We start from the raw sequence: 22260 nt of genomic DNA on the forward strand, positions 1-22260 counted from the left end.
TTATACAGAATTGTGGGGGTGGGTGGATGGGAAACTGCTGTTATGGTGGGAATGGAGTAAGGAGCAGAGACAAAGAGGGCTGGTTTGGGGTAGTCTGGGCTTGTAGGTCTATTGCAGTCCCTGCCTAATACATTTCTTTTGGGTGCGCCTTGGTACACAGCATGCCTCTCCTTCCTCATGGCCAAATCCACAAGAGGAAGCAGAGACCACTCTAGGACTTCTAATACTGGCCTTCTGTGTCCACCCGTCGGTGCTGATCAAGGTCCTCCCCCCACAACCTGCCGAGTACTGGCTTCATAAGACAAGAAACAGTATCAGCCAGGGGGTGGTGAAATGAGGAGGCAAGTTCAGTATTCAAGGTGTGTGGATCGAGACATTATCAATTTGGAAATGGAGAGCTTCCGTTGCCTAGCACAGAAGTCACAAGCATAATGTTTGGAGTATGAGGACCCACTAATTATAACATAGTTAGATGTTGTAAAGATGGAATAACTCATGTGAGTTGATGATGAGCACAGAATGCACTGTATAGCAGGCTTCCAACCAAGCGAAAGGTGGAGTACGACTCTCCCTTTTCTGATGGGTAATTTGTCCCTATGTTTTGAACAATCGGAAATACCTCACATTATGGCTTTTCTTGCTGAACATGACAAACCTTGTCTGAAGCAGAATACTGCTGTTGTAAATCTAAACATCGAGCTGATCTTTATTTATTATATATTATCATAATTTTCCCTACCTGGTTTATTCTACTAAGGAATACTGTTTTTATTCCTTCATGCCTTATATATGCTCTTCCTCGTTTTCAGAACTGATAACTGTAGATGCAATTTATGTTTTTTTTAAAGTTTGAGTTTATTAAGAACAGCAAGAAAAAGAACAACCATACAATGAATGTAATGTCCGATTTAACATAAAAATTTAAAGTAAAAAAAGAATATAAAAATGTTATAACTATCATGCTGTGTGTGAAGGAAAATATACATAATATAAACAATAAAAGGAAGGGGTGGGGAGGAAAGAAACAATATACCATTACTTCATAATATTAAGAGTAAAAAAGTTGATAAATGATTAAACACTGGAAGCATATAATAGTAGGAAAAACTAAATAACATAGTATAAATATAAAGGCATATATATCTTCTAATAATCTAAAAAGGAGACAACACGGTGATATAAGGTGGCTTCTGTACATCGTCTGATACCGTAATAACTTTAGCAGCAGAGGAGGCAGACAAAGATAAACACGTAGTTAATAGGAGCTATAAGAGATAACTTTTAATCGCGAGAGATATAGGAGAAACATGCTTGGTGTCTAATCTATGAAGAAAACACATAGCATTCCACCAGGATCTAAAAGTAGCATTATCTGCTTGTTTCCAGTTTGAGGTTATTAAATGAAAAGCAACAGCTAACAATAGATCCAACAACTTAAATTTCAATGGTGATTGAGGCCATTGGGGTGACAGAGGGCCTAAGAATATATTGTTTAAAGATAAAAGAACATTAACTCTGAACATCTTCTTGATTTGGGTCCAAACCAACTGCCAAAACTGGTGAATAGGGGGACACTCAAATAACATGTGTTTTAAATCGGCAGCAGAACAGGAACAGGTCCAACATGTAGAGAACACGTTTCATGAAAAAGATGCTAAAGTCACTGGAGAAAATATATCACCCGTTGATAACAAAATAAAGGGTCTGTGTGGTGTTTGTATCTTGTGAGGTTTTGTGAAGCTTAAATCATAACTTATCCCATGTACTAGTTGGCCAACATTGTAATAAATCTTTTTCCCACGCCAATTCAGTCCTTGATTTGAGTCCGTCTGAGGGAAATTGTAAGGATTTGTATATAGTGGATTCAGACGGGGAAGTGTCTAATAAACAGTAGTGCACTTAGCGGGGGATTTGAAGTGCTTGGTAATGCAAGAAGATATTGGGACGTAAAAGATCACATTTCAAACTAAAAGTAGCTGGTAAGGAAAATTTTGTTTGGAACTCAGTAAATGATAAGGGTTGATCGTCAGCTAGTACATTATGTTTTATAACAAAACATGACCCATCAGTGTGTCATCATCTGTATACAACTTCTCTCTTGTGTGTTAGCTATTCAATTTACATCCCTTATCAATAATATTTCTCACTTCGGTACAGTCACTCTTCCTACCTTACCACTTTTCAGTCCTCAATCTGTAAGGTTAATCCCACCAGCAGACAGGCACCTCGATATCCTCCTTAGAAAACATAATTTTAAGGTTATCCCCATACTATCCCAGGAGGTGCTACAGTTGGGTCACGGCATCCTGACCATGCTCTGTTTCGTACAAGCCCTTGTTAATTTAAAGTAAGATAGGATTGATCCTCTTTGTCTGGGGCTCACCTTTTTGGCCTACAGTAGCTACTAAACGTAGAGGCACACAGAAACAGTCTAGTCTGCAAGCACTATGGAGTAAGAAGCCATGTTTGAGAGGATGTCAATTTACATGGCTGTTTTCCTGTGAGTAGCCCAACATTTTGTTTGCACACATCCTGCTCTGTCAGAAATCAGGCAGGCTACCATTGAGGGTAGTGAGTTCTAAACAGGGAAGAGAAGCACAATTTAAATCAGGTAAACGTTTTGTATTGGCGACATGTGCAACACAAATCTGATAATGAGTCTTAGTAGACAGAGTGGAGGAAGGTCTTTGAGTGCCAATCTCCAATAGTGGCAGGTAAGTCCTCTCTTATGTAATCATTAATAGACTAGCTCAGATGGATAGAGTATGTTCATAAAAAACAAGTCCTCATTGATCTATACATGGATGTATATCTGGAGACCTCTAAGATGTTCAAATATGTTAGAGATACTGCACTAGGTGATTCAAAGTCCTAACAGAATAGCAGGAAAAGGAGAAGATATGGATCCTGCTTTTCCTATTGACCATAAATCCTGTGAAATGTTTTGTATCTGAGTATATTAATGCTCTGGACAATGAAGAATTCAGCTTACATAATCAGTTTTGATTCATACATTTCAGTGTCTATTGATGGCAGTAGAAGAAGCTGCAGATTGCACAGCTCTCCTTCACATGATAGAAACTGAGGTCCAGTTTTGATGCAGTGGCATTAAAAGTGTTTCAGGTAATTGCTCAGAGCTCATCAGCTCTGGGGATATGTGAATTCTATTGGCATTGCTCTTTAATTGCAAAAAGAGCACAGAATATAGTTCTGCTTTGAGTTCCCTTCATTGGACAAAATGCCATAGTTCTTCAAGGCCTGCATTCACCAAAGTCTCCACCAAGCTTGTTGCCATCAATGTTTAACACGCTACAGTAAGGTATACATTAAAGTAAGGGGAGGTTCCACTATTCCAATATAACACACTGTAATTGAAGTTACTGCCTGGGGTGGATTCAAAAGGTGGTGGTAGGATACCAACTTTTTGTCATTTGAAGCATAAAACACAACTACTTGATTGAATTTTCCCATCTGCCTCTAAAGTCTAGGATGTTGAAGACTTCATTACTCAAGCATCTAGCAAGGTGTCTAGCTGTTCTTCAAAGGAATAAAACTATTTTTGAGAAGCCATTGTACTTGCCCCTCCAGAGAAGCGTAGGACAGTTTTCAATTCCTTCCTAGTTCTGGTCATGAAATCTAAAAACAACCCTTGAATAGTTGAGATCCATGTTATTCAAAATGAATATAATTCAATCCATCATTGCTTTTCTGAGGTCAACAGTGTCTGACTTCAATCAACCAACTGAATGTCTACCTTCATGTTACAATAAGGCCAGTGTGAGCCCTTCGTCATACAGGGCCGTCCCTACCAATTTTATGTCTTTCAGTTTGGTTTGAAGTCTTCTCTTACATAATCACTAATGGACTGTCTCAGGTGGATAGAGTATCTTCTGAAAAAGAAGTTCTCATTGATCTAAACATGGATTTATATCTGGAGACCTCTAGGATGCTCAGATCTGTTAGGGTTATCTTTGATCTTTTGATAACTTTTTCCGTCAAAAGCTTCGGATCAACCATGAGCTTTGAAAGTTCTGGCATATAAAATGGTTCAAGTTCATGAGGACATATGAGCCAGTGTCATATGTCTGTGCATGCCTTGTCCAATGGCTAGAAATCTAAAAGGCACAGAAGAAAGGGTCTTCAGAGTCCCATGGTGTTCCTCCATCTCACACTGCTGGTCTACATTGTTCTTGTCCTCTGATTCCTAAAATTATTAAACTTTAAACATATGATGATTCTGACAGATCCAGACTTGCTTCTCTATCGGATGTGATGACTTGGCTCAAGAAATCTCTCCTGTGGGTTCAGCCTTGGCTGAACGCTGCTGACAGTCCTGGAAACAAACAATATAAGGAAGTACTGGAGATCAAACTTGGATATTGTAATTTATCGAAGATTGATGGTCAAGGATAGAGGATTTGTGAAAGGATCTGGAAATAATTTTTGCCCATGAATCCTTTTATGCATCATGTAAAGATCAAGGAGGTGTTAGATAGGAGTGAAAATGTGGTCGTAAAAATTTATATTAAAATCCTAAAATGCTGATTGAGGTCCATTGATACACTTCAAATGGTTTGCTGTCATTCCATTGGCTTACCACAACCCTCAGGTACCTATAGATATTATCTAAAACCCCTGGAAAGGGTGTGAGTGCTGGGGTGGTGGTTCTGTTATGGGCACTTAGGTATTGTTCTTTCTGCTTTGCCAATTTGTAATGGTTCATTAGTGTTTCTCTCATTCTCCTCATCTCTCTTACTAACCATTATAGAGGTTTGTTGTACATGGAAACTGAATGGCAAAGTGTCTTTCAGCCCAATCACTCTCAGGGCATGTCTCTGTGATCCAGGAGTGTCAGTTTATATCAACAATAAAGCAATAGAATGTCAACTGGGACTGCCTCCAAGAGTCTTGGAAAACTCTTGTGTGACTCTTTGAGAATTTACAATCGTAAGGGACTTTTATGTGTTGGGTTTCTGGATTTAGCAGTTTCCTCTTTCTGGGACAACATAGCATTCATTAGGGGTTTCTATTTCCTCAAGGCAGATATTGACTCAATTACCCGTTATCCAAATCTAGGCTCTACACTTTTTATGGCCCTGTAGCTCAATTAAGTTCCGCTATGCAGCATAAAATCTGTAATTTATACACAAAGCCTACAGTGTTACAATTTTGAACCAATGCAGTATGGGCCTCATGTAGAGTTTGGGAAAGCAAGAGCTGCTCCATAAATTGATAGAGCTTGCACACCACCCAACTTATGGCTTTCCCATCTCATATGCACTTTCACTACCAAGTTCTCTTCCTGGCCAGGACAAATATCTTAGTACGACTGCTGGTCTCTGCTAGTGGGTAGAGGTGACAGCCTCCACTGACCTGACAAGCTGTTTGGCTACCCATCTATTTCTGTATGCTACTTTGAGGTTTTATAAACTTGTTAACTTTGACAGCGCTATATCTGGTGGTTGTAATCTTTATCCAGAGGCTTGAGTAAATTAGGAGTTTCATTTATTCAGAGGCTTTGTCTTCACAGAATTTCTGAAACTCTGGCTTCTCCTTCCTTTGTTGCTAAGGTTCTATCAGATTATACTCTGCAAAATGAACTGTCTCTCATCTCATTGCTTGCTATTAGTCCATGGTTTAGACTTGCACAATCTTCCCTCTAATTTTTTCCTCTGTATGCGGCAGTGTATGGCTCTGTGTGCTGCAGCCAAGGCTATGTGCACCAAGAACCAGAGCACGCGTGTGGGTGCAGCGACACATATCAGTGCAAATATCACTCTAAACATTTGCTCAAAAAGTGAAGACGGTGCATTTCCACACATACAGCACCACTTGAAGGGTCTTAAGGAGGCAGGTTTGCAATTTAGATACACATGCCATGACATGAATTGGGTACACAGACAAGTACAGGTGGTCAAATGTCACATATAGTATGGCCATCTTAGTTGTAGTTTTGCATTTCTCATTAAACGTATAGGTTGAAGAGTGATGGAGTTTGGGGATGTTGGCTGAGGGGCAGTGGCTGGCTAGTCAGGCAGTAGCACATGACTGTAGCCACCTGCCAACTATTTTGTTACCCTAGATAGCAAAAGACAACATATTGTTTCTTTTTGCAGCTCTAAAACCTCTAATTTTGTTTATCCATCCCTGACAGATCTTGGTAGCAGTTTATCATAAGTAGCTATGCTTTGCTATCATAGTCTTTTTGTTCCAGGTAGCATGTATAGTAGACCCCTTAAAATCAGTGAACAACAAGAGGCAGTGAGCCGGCGCTGCATCAGACAGCAGTATGAAGAGTGGAGCAGGCCTCTGCTTGAACAGTGGAGATGGTGATAAACCTATTCAAGGGGAAGAAGACAGAGCAGGAAGATGGAATGCAGAATTGGGGAATTGGGGAAGCAATTCCAATTGCCCCCAAAGGGTACATTAGGTCTCACGACTCTGGAAGTCCCCAGGACCAAAAATAAATTCACCCCCCCCCCCAAAAAAGCCCTTTTTAAGAGGAACCACAGTAAGTCAAACCAGCACTGACCATCTCCCCCACTCCCCTCAGAGAAATATTATTATTTACATTTCCATAATTTTGATACAAAGATCTGGGAAAGGAAGGCTGGCTGCATTCCTTTTGTTAACCTCTTCAATGCCCGTGACGAGCTGGTCTCGTCATGGGCCGCGGTTGCGCTGTGCCCATGACGAGACCAGCTCGTCACAAACCCCGCCCGCTAATGAAACGGCCGGCACAGGGCGGGGAAAGGGGTGGGCACTGAAGGGGTTAATAGGAGTGCAGCCGCGGTGCAGAATGTGTGCTTTTTTTTTAAAGTATCCATATCAATTCCAGAGCTGTGTGGAAGCATGACGGGTGTGGCAATCAACATGAATACTTTCAAAAAGACATACAATCTGCCCCACGGCCGCACTCCTATTAACAAAAGAAATGCAGCAAGCCTAGAAGCATGTGGAGCATTCAGGAATGATGGAGTACATTGCAGATTAACAGATAAATAAGGACGGTGGCTTGCCGGGGCAACATGGCGGACTTGCTTAATTTCGCTCTGTCACATATCCCCATAATCTGTTACATTTATCCGACTAAGTGGTGCATATGCAGAAATGAGCTGTGACGGATCACTCAGCGAACCCCCTGAAGTCCGGCGGAATGCGAATATTGACAGAAGCCCCGCAATTGGGGTGCCAGAATCAGGCACCAGGCCAGGAGGAGGTGCAGGCAGCCCAGAATAAACCCAGGAGAAGCCTGCTCCGAGCAAGTGTCTGCAGCCGCTGAATTGAGGGCTGACAGTGCATGCTGAGCCATCTACGATTCAAACAAAGCAAGTAGTTGCAATGGAACAGGATATCATAGAACTGAAACCTGTCACGGACTTCTTGGAGCAGCAACAGAACGCACATGAAGCCCGAATACGATACCTGGAAGAAAGAGTGGAAAATGCGGAGGGCCACACAATTAAAGTCCAGCATCAGCGGGGCTCTTTCCTACAAATTAAACAGAAACTTCGACAGCTGGACATCTCATATTCGCTACTCTATCCAGCAAAATTACGTGTGGTCTCCGATGGGAAAACAAGGTCCTCTGTCAATTGGTTGGAGACCACAAGCAAGTTCTCGGGTCTGCGCCCAACGGGCACAACAAGCACAAGGAATGGTGATGCCAAAGGTACCAAGAATATGCGGCGGCGGCGGCCCAGGAAGCAGGACTTTGGCCTCTCAATGGCACTAGGCCCAGATCAAGTCAGACAAGAGAGGTGAGAAGCAGTCCGGGTGACGGAGCAGATGGCTGAAGCTGCAGAGTTGACCATCAAAGAAGACACTCCACCCCACTCCACAGAGGATGAGGTCTCGTCGGCAGCTTGGTTATCGGACGCTGTGTCAATGAGAATGCCGAATGTTATGCCACAGACTTCAGATAACATTGCATGAAGCTGAAGGGGGGTGTTTGCACTTTGGAACTTCTACAAGACTGCAACTTGTGGACATTTGTTATAGTAGCTCTTGATCCATTTTATTTGCAGTGCAATATGTATAATAGGTATCATGCCTACACTCACAAGCGGCACCAGAGGGTTATTCTCCGATATATGCATCCCTGAACGCACAGATAAGACAAAATGGGGAATTCTATAGCGGCTTTCCTCACGCAACAGTACACCCCTAACATTTCCCCTTATATGGGGAAGTAGTTGGTTACCGGGGCAGTTTCTCTTGTCCAGGTTTGGATAGCACCCTACCTTTAGGGGGGCCGCTCTTGTAGTGTTTCATTTTTGACATGTTGGCCCACTTCCTTTCCCATTAGCTGCAGGGGCCCACCTGAGGAGAAAGGGCGACAAACTAATGCACCACCACCTCATGCATACGGCTGTGTGAATGGGCCAGGCTATATTCCATGTGTACATAATATAGAGCCATGGCAGACCATGTAATGCTGACTTGGAATGTGCAGGGCCTCCACACACCATCATGCAGATATGCGGTATGTTCCTAGCTTAAAAGACATAACATGAAAATTGTCCTTCTGCAAGAGACGCACTTAAATACATTTGAGACTGTCAGGTTACAAAGGAAATGGAGGGGTAAAATGTATGCCACGGATTATTCTCTGTTTGCACGTGGGCCCTAATCTGGATCCGACCAGGCACACCCTTTGCAGTTGAAGAGACCCTTATAGACGGGGATGGTAGACATGTGTTTCTAAAAGGTAGATTGGATGGGCGTCACATTTTATTAGGCACCATACATGCCCCTATTACAGATTAAGGGCAGTTCCTTCGAACGCTGTCGCAAGTATTGAAAAAATGGTGTGACATAACGTGGTTGATCTGAGGGGATTATAACAGTGTCATAGATACTAGCTTATATAGATCCTTTCCCCCTCTGGAAGGTACACCTGCCATGCACAACTCAAAAGTGTTGAGGGAATGGTTGCATGGGTGGGATCTGACAGATATCTGGAGGCATTGTAACCCTGGAGTGAGGGTGTAGTCATTTTACTCAGTTCCCCATGAATTGCATGTCCGACTGGATAGGTTTCTGGGCTCCCCCTCACTGCTCCCTTACATTACTGGATCTGATTACAGGGGTCACACACATTCCAACCACAACCCACACTATGTCACAGTGGCATGGGAGTGCGGGATCCCTGTCATCCCTACATGGCGGTTGCAGCTGGCGATGCTGGAGGACCCAACCTTCTGTGATGCAATAGGGGAGACCATTAGTGAATATTTTAAGCATAACACTGGGTCTGCTTCGTCCCCTATGGTGGAGTTTGATGCTATGAAAGTTACATTGCATGGATTGTATCTGGGACTGAGCTTCGGTCTGAAGAGACAGATAGAAAAGGAATTGACCGTAGTGGAAAAAGCTCTGATAGCTTTAGAAACACAAATGACAGAGGGGGTACCAGACTCTAATTTACTATTAGAGACACATAGAGGCACACAGACCTCCCAGAGTGCCAACGCTGGTCGAATTTCGCAGCACACTCAGAGTCAGCGCATGCTAAAGCTGATCGAGCTGGGCCCCTATTGGCTTGGTTGGTCAAGCAGGAGCAATCAGTCGCTACTATCACTGCGCTTCAATCCATGAGAGGCGGACTAATGTATACGAAGCACGAAATACACAGCAAATTCGCTAAACATTACACCCAACTATAAAGATCTGGTCTATTACTGCCTTTCTTGATGGCCTCACTTTCCCTATTCTTACACTTGAACAACGTAGAGAACTGGAAGCTCCGCTCACATTAGAGGAGGTGAGGGGCACAATGAGGGCATTGCCGTCTGGTAAGGTCCCAGGTCCGTACGGTCTCCCCCACAAATTCTACAAAACATACACAGATCTTCTTAGCCTGCAGCTACTCAAGGTATATACTGAGGCATTAGATAACGGCTCTCACCCAGCTTCTCTGTCAGAGGCAACCCTAGTCACCCTCCCAAAACCTGATAAGGACCTCACGTACACAAGTGCCTACCGGCCTTTAGCAGTGCTGAATGGAGAATACAAAATACTAGCAGTGGTTCTGGCGGGTAGGCTGGCAACCGTCATTCCACATCTGGTCCATCATGACCAGAACGGATTTGTCCCAGCCCGTAACACGTCCCTTAATATACGTAGGCTCTTCCGGGTAATGCACAGCACCACGGAGGTCTGGCCAGCAGCTGTCTGTCTAGTACTAGACCTTAAAAAAGCCTTCAATACTGTTGAATGGCCTTATATGTTTGAGGTGCTGCGACAATTTGGATTTGGGCCATACTTCTTAAATTCATTTAAACTATTATAGGGGGAACCTGCCGTCCGAGTTCGATAGGGGACTCTGTTCTCGAGACCAATACCGATAAGGCGGGTAACTAGACAGGGGTGCCCTCTTTCCCAGCTAATCTTTGCATTGGCTATAGAGCCCCTGGCAATGGCAACACACCAGTCTACAAATGATTGGGTGGTGTACTTAGGAGAGGAGAAGCATGCCATATGACTCTATGCTGATGATATCTTACTATACATCAGAGACTTGTAGGCTATACCCCAGATCATTCCCGACACACTTAAACTATTTGCTAGGATGTCGGGTTGGGCATGAACTTGGGGAAAACTTGCCTGTTTCCCTTTACCCCTGGTGCAGATGACATTCAGACGGTGCTGGGTGATGTGGTGGTGACCTGGCATCCAGTAATGTTCCTATACCTGAGTGTAAGAGTATATCATACTCACGGGACCATTTAGATGAGCTGTTACAAATTTAAGATCAAAAATGGACTTTTGGAAGATGCTTAATACGTCTGTTGCAGGTCGGATAGTGCTTATTACAATGGTCATGCTGCCCCATTTGCTCTATTACTTCGCTAACCTCCCGCTATACCTGCCAGCGTCCTTCTTCCGACCACTTGAAGGCATGATTAGAGAGTTCATATGGAGTAATACGTGCTGCAGGGTGGCGCTTGTAAAATTATACTTACACCAGGTGCAGGGGGGGTTGGCTCTGCCTAATATGGAACACTGTTATTTGGCATCCCAAGTACAATGGGAGGCTAAATGGATAGCAGAATTACACCTCATGAATACAGCAGAAAGAGAGCCCCCGTACACGTTGGATAGACACCTTTTTATTTTTCACCCAATGCACGAGATCGCACTTGGCACTTCCTCTTCTAGTGCAGATAGCGCAGAAATGCTTCCGCAGAGCACTATACCTTACTAGAGCTCAGCAGCGGTCCGTGGAGGGAGTTCCGTGGGGCGGAAAGGCAGGGCGGGGGAGGGGCAGGGTGGGGGGTACTAAAGACTGGAACATGGATAATTGGAGGTAAGTAAACAATGAAATAAATAAAACTAATTTCGTAGCGCGCACTGCATCACAAAATGCGGTGCAGCGCGCGCTACGAAATTCGTTTTATTTATTTAATTGTTTACTTACCTCCAATTATCCATATTCTGGTGTTTAGTACCCCCCACCCTGCCCCTCCCTCGCCCCGCCTTTCCGCCCCATGGAACTCCCTCCACGGACCGCTGCTGCTAGGGCTGTTATGCCATATGCGCCCACTATCCCCTTGCTGGGCATGCTGAGAAAGGGGGATCGGGTTGGCACAGCAGAGCTGACATACACACTCTAGGGGATTTATATACAGATGTTATGTTCCGTCCCAACCTGTCTCTGGATGAGGAGGAGGGTGTACCACCAAGGCACTTTCTAAATCACGCCTCTTCGATTACCACATTGGGGAGCCGCTGGGGTAATATTTCAGAGGAACCACCAACACACCTCTTGATGCAGTATGTACATGTGATGGGTATGGGACGACACCTTGTAAAATGGTTCTCTGAATCAATCCGTGGGCACACTCTAACTGATCTAACGCCATTGTGAGATGGATGGGAAGCAGATATGGCATGGCCCTGCACACCCAAAGAGTGGACTATGCTGCTGGGGAATGCTAGACAGATCCAGAGAAATGCTAGATTCAGATTGATCCAATTTTATGTCGTTCATTGAGCATATCTATCCTCCGACAAAATTAATAGGTATTTTAATAGGGATGACGTCTGCTGTCCGCGATGCAAATTGGTGGATGCCTCTTTCCTGCACATGATGTGGGCATGCCCCAAACTGCAAGAGTATTGGCACAGAGTGACCCAATTGCTTTGCACAGGCACAGATAGAGGATTGCTGACAACGTGGGAGGCATGTATCACAGGAATATTCCCTAGAAGTAAGAAACACAAAGCCTCCTCTATATTTTTAGACTTGGGACTAGTGATGGCCAAGAGACTTGTCACACGTCGTTGGAAAGCAGTGGACCCCCCCATCGCTAAAAGCCTGGTCTCAGTCTATGTTGAATTGGGCGAAGGCTGAAGCAACCTCACTGGCAAGGGAAGACACGCTAGGACTGTGCAAATACCCCCTTTCAGGGTCCTGGAACGCGATTCTGATGGCACTCCAAGTAGCACTTGCCGTGGATGATCCCCCAAGCACTCCTGACATCAATGTATCCATGCCTGCATGTTGGCTGCTAGGCGACACAATTCTACTGAGACCTGGACTCTGTAGCATAGCTTAAGTGCATTAGAGCGAAAATGTAGCATTTCAATGGCGAGGATGTTGCATTTTCAATATTAGGTGCGATATTGTTGCTGCAGAAATAGACCGTCCCCATAGGGCTTACCCTGCGTTCCCACCCCTGGTTAACATAATTTGATGTTATATGGTCTATTATTATATATATGGCTATTTGGTCGCTAAACCAAACAATGTAATATGGCTGAAGAGGTTCACTAAAATTATATGCAAGGAATTTATTTTTGATTACGAATATTATAATTGTAATATGCATATATGCAGAAATGATATCACGTCCTTCTGATCTTATCTGACTGATATGTTTGATGATAATTATAGTGTTGTCTGAATCCGGGATGTGCCAATTTGACCTGTGTTCAGACATTTAACACCCCTTGATTACCAAGATTTCTGTGTATACCTACTGGTTTTATAAATATATTGTATACTGGTTAACTGCATCGCATATGAGGAAATTGTAATAAAAAGATCAAACAAAAAAATCAGATACATAAGGACATTCCAATTAGTCCCTCTATCTTGTGCTACTCTTTCAGCGTCTTCGCTGAACATAGGTTGCTCAACATATGGAAATGTGAACTGTCTAACATCCAAATAGTCATGCTAGAAAGGGTAGGGCACACTATTAATCTGCTTACTTTTTAAGGATGGAAAGACTTTCAGTGCCTGTACTGCCCACCATGTACAGTTGTGGACATCACTGGTATTCATCATAATGATCCACTGCGCTCAAACTAGCGAGGGAGAAAGGCCCACTAAAATGGCAGGGTTCAGACCTGTCCCTTTTTCCTGATTTCACAATCATGGTGCAAGAGGCCCGTCACAAGTATACTGGAGTTAAAGCCATGCTGCGCAACCTAGGCCTCCGTTACAGAATGTTATACCCGGCAAGGCTGAGGGTCGACGTGCAAGGGAAGGCACGTTTTTTTGACAGCCCGACAGAGGTGCAGGAGTTTTGCAGGGCCTTCTTGGAAACACAACACAATAATCGATGTGGGTCACTGGGAGGATCGCAGCCTGAGATCCACTCCAGCGCCAGCATGGACTTATGCCCTACTGAGTAACCTGATGGGACGGCGTAACCGACCTACAATCCACTGACAATAGGCATACTTGCAGGGAGATGAATGCTGGACATTATCGCATCCTGTCACACACAGGACGCGCTTAATGTAACGGTGAGAGCAAGAGCGCCTGCTGGTTACGTGAGAGGAGCGCCTGGTAAAGGGCCCTCTGTGTTAGGTAAACCACTATTTTGACTGCCAAGGTGGAGCGCCTGGTAAAGGGCTCCTAACGTACTACACGATATTTTTAAAAAAAACATTGTTTTTAACCTTTTAAAACATTGTGTGATATTGTGTATATTTTAGTCAATCCTTTTTAAAACAATCTTACCGCATTCATACCGCTGACAGACGCACATACTCCCCGGTCCACCACCGATTCTTCGGATTGTGTGGAGGGAGTCACGTGCAACACAAGGGGGCCGGCACTTCCGGTCCAACCCCCAATCAGTTTCGAGCTAAGCGAGGTAAAAGACGATGCACAGCGCAACGCGCAGCGGACGCGCTTAATGTAACGGTGAGAGCGAGAGCAAGAGCGCCTGCTGGTTACGTGAGAGGAGCGCCTGGTAAAGGGCCCTCTGTGTTAGGTAAACCACTATTTTGACTGCCAAGGTGGAGCGCCTGGTAAAGGGCTCCTAACGTACTACACGATATTTTTAAAAAAACATTGTTTTTAACCTTTTAAAACATTGTGTGATATTGTGTATATTTTAGTCAATCCTTTTTAAAACAATCTTACCGCATTCATACCGCTGACAGACGCACATACTCCCCGGTCCACCACCGATTCTTCGGATTGTGTGGAGGGAGTCACGTGCAACACAAGGGGGCCGGCACTTCCGGTCCAACCCCCAATCAGTTTCGAGCTAAGCGAGGTAAAAGACGATGCACAGCGCAACGCGCAGCGGACGCGCGCAGCGGGCGCGCCGGCGGCGCGCCGAAGGCGCGCCAAAGGCAAGCCCGTCTGCGCCCGTCCGCGACGGGCCGGGACCAGGGGCCATACCCCCTGCACAAACAGGCAGCCCCAGCCAAGGAAATACGAACCACCGCATACACTACTCCAGTGAGAAGCTGAAAAGCCTCAATACTAAAACAATTGATAACCCAGCGCAATGCGCACGAATGGGACCGGTAAATACCTCAGGCCCCTTCGGCTGCATTAATTGCAGGTGGGAGAGTATGAGCTGGCTCGAGCCCACCATAACAAACACCTCAAATCTTATCCTGAAATGCATCTACATCAATGCCAGATCACTTCCCAGACACGCCACGGACATATGGGACATCCTAACTGAAATTAACCCTGACCTAGCTTTCATAACGGAAACATGGCTTGATCACCACAGCGCTCCCGATATCGCAACTGCCCTCCCAAATGAGTATAAAATACTTCACCTGAACCGGACAGAGAAGAGAGGCGGGGGGGTAGCTTTATTATTTAAAGACTCCCTCTCCTGCAGACAGGAGGCCATCACACAGGCCAACAGTCATGAAGCTATGGCCTTCTCGGTATCCATCAACACCAACATTCTGCTCGGAGGAGCTATAATTTACAATCCCCCAGGCAGCACGTTGGATTTTTGTGCCCAACTCCTTGCACAAATTATGCCAGTCTGCCTCAAAAATAAAAACTTCCTACTGATAGGTGACTTCAACATACACTATGAAAACGGTAACAATGTCCTTACTAGACAATTACTAGAGGACATGAAAATTCTACAGCTTACGCAGAGGATCGATAAGCCCACACATACAGCAGGACACACTTTAGACCTAATCTTTTCTAATATAGACTCCATTGTAATCAACACTATAAAACCACTGATCTGGACAGATCATTCTTTAATCGAGTTCTTGGTCAAAGTTTTTTCCAAAAATTCAAAATCTCGAACCTGGACCTCATCTAAAACCAAGAGTTGGAAAAGATTTTCAATCGAAAAATTTCAGCAAGATTTTTCACACCCAAATACGACTATCACTGATCCAAATGACGAAATAGAGTTACTCCAGTCTCACATTAGTAAGGCCCTTGATCACTGCTCTGTCACCCAACACAAAAAAAGACCCACGAGATCTGAGAAATGGTACGGACAAGAATTAAAAGCAATGAAAAGAAAATGCACACTATACGAACATAGATGGAGACTTAACAAAACCGACGACGCTAGAGCCATCTACAAAAAAGAACACACACTCTACAATAAAGCGATTAGGAAGGCAAAGAAGGACTACTTCTCGCATAGAATCACAGAAAACAAAAACTCCTCGAAAGAACTCTTTAAAATTGTCAAAGAACTATGCAGTCCCATGGGTCTCTCATCCAACCTCCCTCCCTCTCAAGAAAATTGTAATAAAATCAACGACTACTTCTGCAACAAAATAGATACAATCTATGCCTCCTTTTTAAACACCAAGACTATATCCACTGAACCTCAGGGACCACCCTCCCTGCAGGAGATTTGCCTCAACTTTGGCCCCTTCTCAGACGAAGAAGTGAGTCAAGTTATGTTAGAGGTAAAATCAGGCTCCCCATCAGACCCTTGTCCTCATTTCATTTTCTCACAACTGACCCCGATAATATGCCCGGCAGTCACAAAAGCTTTGAACTCCTCCTTAAATCTTGCAGAATTCCCCAAAATCTGGAAGAACGCCATAGTGACCCCTCTATTAAAAAAAGTGGGCACAGATGTAAACAATCCTGCTAATTACCGACCTATTTCCCAACTCCCCTACTTATCTAAAGTACTTGAAAAACTGGTCAACAGACAGTTGTCCCACTTCTTAGAAACCAATGATTTATTGGATATATCCCAAACAGGGTTTCGAACAAACAATAGTACGGAGACAACCCTCCTAGCTGTAACAGACAACATTAGGACCATGGTAGATCAGGGGAAAACAGTGGCCCTGATACTTTTGGACCTCTCGGCGGCCTTCGACACTGTACCCCACAATCATCTACTAGAAATCCTAGCAGCAAAGGGAATCCGGGAAAAAGCTTTAAGTTGGCTACAGTCCTTCATCCAAGATAGGACGCAATCAGTACAGATAGGTGACTTTCATTCCCCTCCTCGGAACATCAAATATGGGGTCCCACAAGGGGCCTCGTTAAGCCCGACCTTGTTCAACATATTTGTGTCCTCACTGGCCAAATTAGGGCGAAAATGGGGTGTCGAGATCTGCTCATATGCAGACGACACCCAGCTGATGATTTCCTTGGATGAGGAGAATGACCCCAAAGGCAGACTACTCAACTGCCTTACTGATTTAGCAACCTGGATGCATAGTCATTGTCTGAAACTCAACGCTGACAAATCTGAAATAATGCTATTTGGCAGACATCCCCAGCTATGGGACAACAGCTGGTGGCCTACAACATTAGGCACCCCCCCAGACCCGACTCCAACTGCCAAGAATCTAGGGGTGTCTTTGGACACAGCCTTAAGCATGAAAACCCATGTATCCACAACATGTGGTAAAGGCTTTGCCATGTTAAAAATGCTGAGGAGAGTCTTTCCATGGATACCATTGGACTGCAGAAAGATTCTGGCACAATCCCTACTAATGAGTAGGTTAGACTACGGAAACTCTCTGTTTGTAGGAATGAATGACTATCTCTTTACCAAATTACAAACTGTACAAAATGCCGCAGCTAAAGCGATATGTAATAAAAGAAAATTTGACTCAGCCAAGAGCTGCATGAGGGACTTGCATTGGCTGCCGATTCGACAAAGAGCTCTATTTAAGCTACTTTGTACAACACATAAAACACTACACAATTCAGGCCCGTGCATCCTAAAAAACAAAGTCACACTCTACTTCCCTTCCAGAAATCTACGCTCTCAATCCACTGCTAGAGCCAGAACCACACGCGTCAAAACCGCAAAGATGGGAGGGCGAGCCTTCTCTCACCTGGCGGCCAACAGATGGAACGATTTACCTGTACATCTCAGACTCACAACTAACTACTTATCATTCAGGAAACAGCTAAAAACGTTCCTCTTCCCCAAACCCGATTAATAAACGTAACCACTTGGCATTTCCCCGCATTACCTACGCAATTTTGTCTGCAACCATAGCGCCGTGATATCCCATTGGGATGATTGTTTGCGCTTTATAAGCACCCCATAACATTAACATTAACATTAACAATAAAAGTTACTGTACTAACTTACACGTTGGAATGCGGGGGCTGACGTAGTGTTGCCACACCCTCAGTGAAGTTCACATATTTGAGAAATGTTTAGCCTTAAATGGCTTTGGGAAGTTGAGCAATTTTTATTATTACTTCTTTGGGTGTTTGCTAAGTGGTTAATCGCTTGGCATGGGTGGCGGGAGGGGTCAGTGGACCAAATCGTTATCCTGGGTTAGATTTGCAGATGGGGACTGTGTAGGTGTAGCAGCAATTACTGTCAAAATTATTTTACCGCTTGAAATGTACGATGACAACGCCCAATGTTAGAGCTTTTGCAGACCTAGTGTTCATGATTTGGAACGTCAGGGGGCTCAAAAGTTTGAGGAAATGCCAGCAGGTGGTACAATACATGTGGAGGCACACAGTAGATGTGGTATTTCTGAAGGAAACTCACTTGGCGCCCACCTGGGCATCCGCATGGTGGAAAGAAAGATGTTTCTCCAGTTACAGTTTGTATGCGCGGGGTGGCCACATTGATACATAAAAATCTGCTGTTCAGAAACATACTCATTGTGCCAGACCACATTGGGCTCTACTTGTTGGTACTGAAGACGTGATTGGTCCACCATCGGCTACTGGTCAACATATATGCCCGAACATTGATCACCCCGATTTGTTTCACGAGTTACAGAAACAAATTGCCATACTGGAGGCTGACCAGATATTATTGGGGGGAGATATGAACATAACACTAGACCCTACACTCGACAGCAGATCCAGGGTGCCCCAGAAGAAACCCAGAGCCCGTGCAGCATTGGGTCACCTTTGCGAGCAGTATATGCTGCATGATGCATGGCGACTGCATTACCCCTCAGGCCTGGCATACACGCACTATGCAGCGCAATACCACACTTGGACGAGGCTGGATTACTGGTTGATATCCCGCACACTTTCCCCCTGGATGCACAATGTGGAACATATGCCCTGCACTCTCTTGGATCACTCACCGGTGATTCTAAAACTGCTTATTACGGGGGAGGGGGCATAGAGAGACCTTGGCGATTCCCAGAAAGGGCACTGAGGGACATTGTTTTCAACAGCAAACTCTGGCAGGTAATATTAGAGTACTTTTAATTTAACACAGGTTCAGTTCCGTACCAAGCCACACTATGGGAGGCCTTCAAGGCTTACTTAAGGGGGATCTGCTTCTCTAAAGGGTCAGGGATATTGCGAGATCTCCGGGGTATCCTCTCCAAGTCAGAGGGAACGCCTGTGTGCTTAGATCAGGGACAGGTCGATAGGACCTCTCAGGCATGCCTATCAAAGAGGGAGAAATTGTTAGCAGAGTTCCAGGAAGCAGCAGAAAGAGAATCCCACTACAGCAAGCAGGTATTGAGAGGGGGAGAGGCCAGGGCGGACCCTTGCCCAATTGCTACAATCACCAGTGGACAATCATACAGAACAGGGCTACACGGGTCACAGAATGAATACATAACTCATACCTCCAGTATCAAATGTCAATTGGTGAGGTACTTCACAGAATTATACACATACAGGGAGGGAGGAAGAAATCAACAAATATTTAGATAGCTTAGCTATGGTTTGGCTCACATCTGCCAAGCAACAGTTTCTGAGTGAGCTCTTCTCTGTTGAAGAGATTAAGCAAGATATAGATGCCATGGATGGCAGTAAGGCTCCAGGGGTGGATGGATACATGGGGGCTTTCTATAAGACCTTTAAGGACCTCTTGTCGCCACAGCTGCTCGAGGTATATGGGGAGGCAGTGCAGGAGGATGTTCTCCACCCATCGCTATGAGAGGCCATCATTGTGCTGCTTCTCAGACCGGTGAAAGACCCATCACAATGCAGCTCGTACAGGCCACTGCTGTTCTTGAATTTTGATATGAAAAGTTTAGCTAAAATGATCGCAACCCGGCTGTCATTGCTAATGAGGCAAATAATTTCCCGTGCGCAATCGGGGTTCATCCCACATAGGTCTACCGCATTAAACCTCTGCACGTTCTTCTCAATCCTGCATAACATAGCACCCTCGGTGCCGGCGATTGCGGCGCTGTTGGAAGTGAAGAAGGCCTTTGATTTGCTCAAGTGCCCATTCCTTCAGGCCGTATTGCATAAAATGGGATTACCAGCGGGGTACACTTCGCTCATCACTCTGCTATACCCCAAGCCAACGGTGAGAATACGGCTAAATGGCACAACAACCCAAGCGTTCGGGATAATGCGGGGCACCAGACAGGGTTGCCCACTTTTGTTTATTAGTGCCATGGACTCACTGATGCGGCGCTTACAAGAAAACCATATGTATAGGGGGCTACAATTTAAAATCGGTCCAGTGTTGATGACACTCTACGCAGATTACATTATACTATACATCAGGCACCCCGCTGAGAATTTAACTCCACTGCTCCACGAGATCTGCCGTTTCGAGGAGCTCTCCGGACTTCATATTAATTGGTCAAAATCTGTAGCATTTCCATTAAAGGACGTACGTAACCGTGAATGTGAAGGATATCCATTAACATGGTGCAACACTGAGACTACTTACCTCAGTATTATTCTACACAAGGACAGGGAACAGATAGTGCGCCTTAATTACGGTCCAGCCTTGGAACGGCTAAAAACCCAAATTGACAGATGGATCACACTGCTAATCTCCATGGCTGGAAGGATAGCAATAATTAAAATGATCATACTACCAAAACTGTTATATCTCTTTTACAATATTCCCATACCACTTATTAACTCTTTCTTTGCCCAGCTACATACTCACCTGTCACATCTGGTTTGGGAAGGGAGACAACCACGTCTAGGATGGAACCATATGAGAAAGGAGGGTTTGGAGTCCCAAACATGCAGCTATACTATTTGGCATCGCAATGTAGCTATGCATGGCAATGGTATCACTCCGATGCCAGATTACCATACATGAAACCCGAGGCAGACCTGGCGGCGCCAGTGCCGCTGCGAGGGCTATTGCCTGGTGGGCTGGCACCCAATAAAGTGGATATTCAAACTGTGTCAATCACCTGCTGGGCCTGGAGGAAGATGCTATGAATAACAGGAGGCACAGAACTATATGCCTCCCAAATTCCACTGCCTGATAATCCCTGGGTGCCCATTACATCTGAGCCCTTAGTTAAGTGCACATTGGGGCCGTTCAAGCTGTGTACATTCTCACCTGTCACATCTGGTTTGGGAAGGGAGACAACCACGTCTAGGATGGACCCATATGAGAAAGGAGGGTTTGGAGTCCCAAACATGCAGCTATACTATTTGGCATCGCAATGTAGCTATGCATGGCAATGGTATCACTCCGATGCCAGATTACCATACATGAAACCCGAGGCAGACCTGGCGGCGCCAGTGCCACTGCAAGGGCTATTGCCTGGTGGGCTGGCACCCAATAAAGTGGATATTCAAACTGTGTCAATCACCTGCTGGGCCTGGAGGAAGATGCTATGAATAACAGGAGGCACAGAACTATATGCCTCCCAAATCCCACTGCCTGATAATCCCTGGGTGCCCATTACATCTGAGCCCTTAGTTAAGTGCACATTGGGGCCGTTCAAGCTGTGTACATTTGGGGATGTTTTTCTTGGGGGTTATATTTGCTCATGCACTGAAGACACATGCTTTACGGGCGCTTATCTCATTGACCAGTTTGTACTGACCAGCTCCAAAATGCGCTGCAGAGCCAAATATCCTCCTATCCCCTGAAGCCTGACAATTTTACACAGTTAAATCTACTCATATCCGACACTGAGGGAGGAAGACTGGTATCCAGAGTGTAACAGGCTAAGGCCTAGAGCAAATGCCGGCATGTGACAGCAAGCTTAGAGGCATGTGGGAGGCAGATTTGGGACATCCCATTTCAGATGACATATGGAAAGAGTGCTGTGCCCAAAACCCCAAGGTCTCTGGAAATTATAGACACAAGCTGCTACATTGCAAATACCTATGCAGGGTGTACATGATGCCGGTTAAGATGGCATGCATAGACCCCCATCCCCTGCACAGCACAATGTCCCAAGTGCCAGGCCCCAGAGCCGGACTACATACACATGACATGGACATGTTGTGGAGTGGGTGAATACTGGACACGCATATTCAAGGAACTGCAGCAAAAGACAAGTCTCACAATCAGGCCGACTCCCCTGACGGCATTACTGGATTACGTGGCACAGATCCCCAAGGCAATGCCTGGTTAGTAGGCATAGCACTCCTCATTGCCAAAATGGAGCTGGCTATCCATTGGGGTCGCAGAAGTAGTCCAACTATAGAACAATGGCTGATACGCTTAATGTACTGTGATACTTACAGCGAGCTGTTTACCAAACTACAACCGATAGCTTCCATTCCTACGGACATTTGGCAACCGCTGAGAGACTATTTGAGTTCAAGGGTGCAGGATAACAGCAGCCAATGATTACTGTGTACAAGATGGCGGGCTAGGGTGG

At 45.0% G+C, this 22260-nt stretch overlaps 1 protein-coding gene across 1 annotated transcript in view; it reads left to right on the forward strand.

Moving 5' to 3' along the window:
* The window catches only part of LOC146776246 (single-pass membrane and coiled-coil domain-containing protein 3-like), a 98825-nt gene that overhangs the window by 72616 nt on the left and 3949 nt on the right, over window positions 1–22260 (forward strand). The gene's annotated exons all lie outside the window — the stretch shown is intronic.

Source organism: Triturus cristatus, chromosome 12 (genome assembly GCF_964204655.1).
Source record: "Triturus cristatus chromosome 12, aTriCri1.1, whole genome shotgun sequence".
In the NCBI taxonomy this organism is placed as follows: Eukaryota; Metazoa; Chordata; class Amphibia; order Caudata; family Salamandridae; genus Triturus; species Triturus cristatus.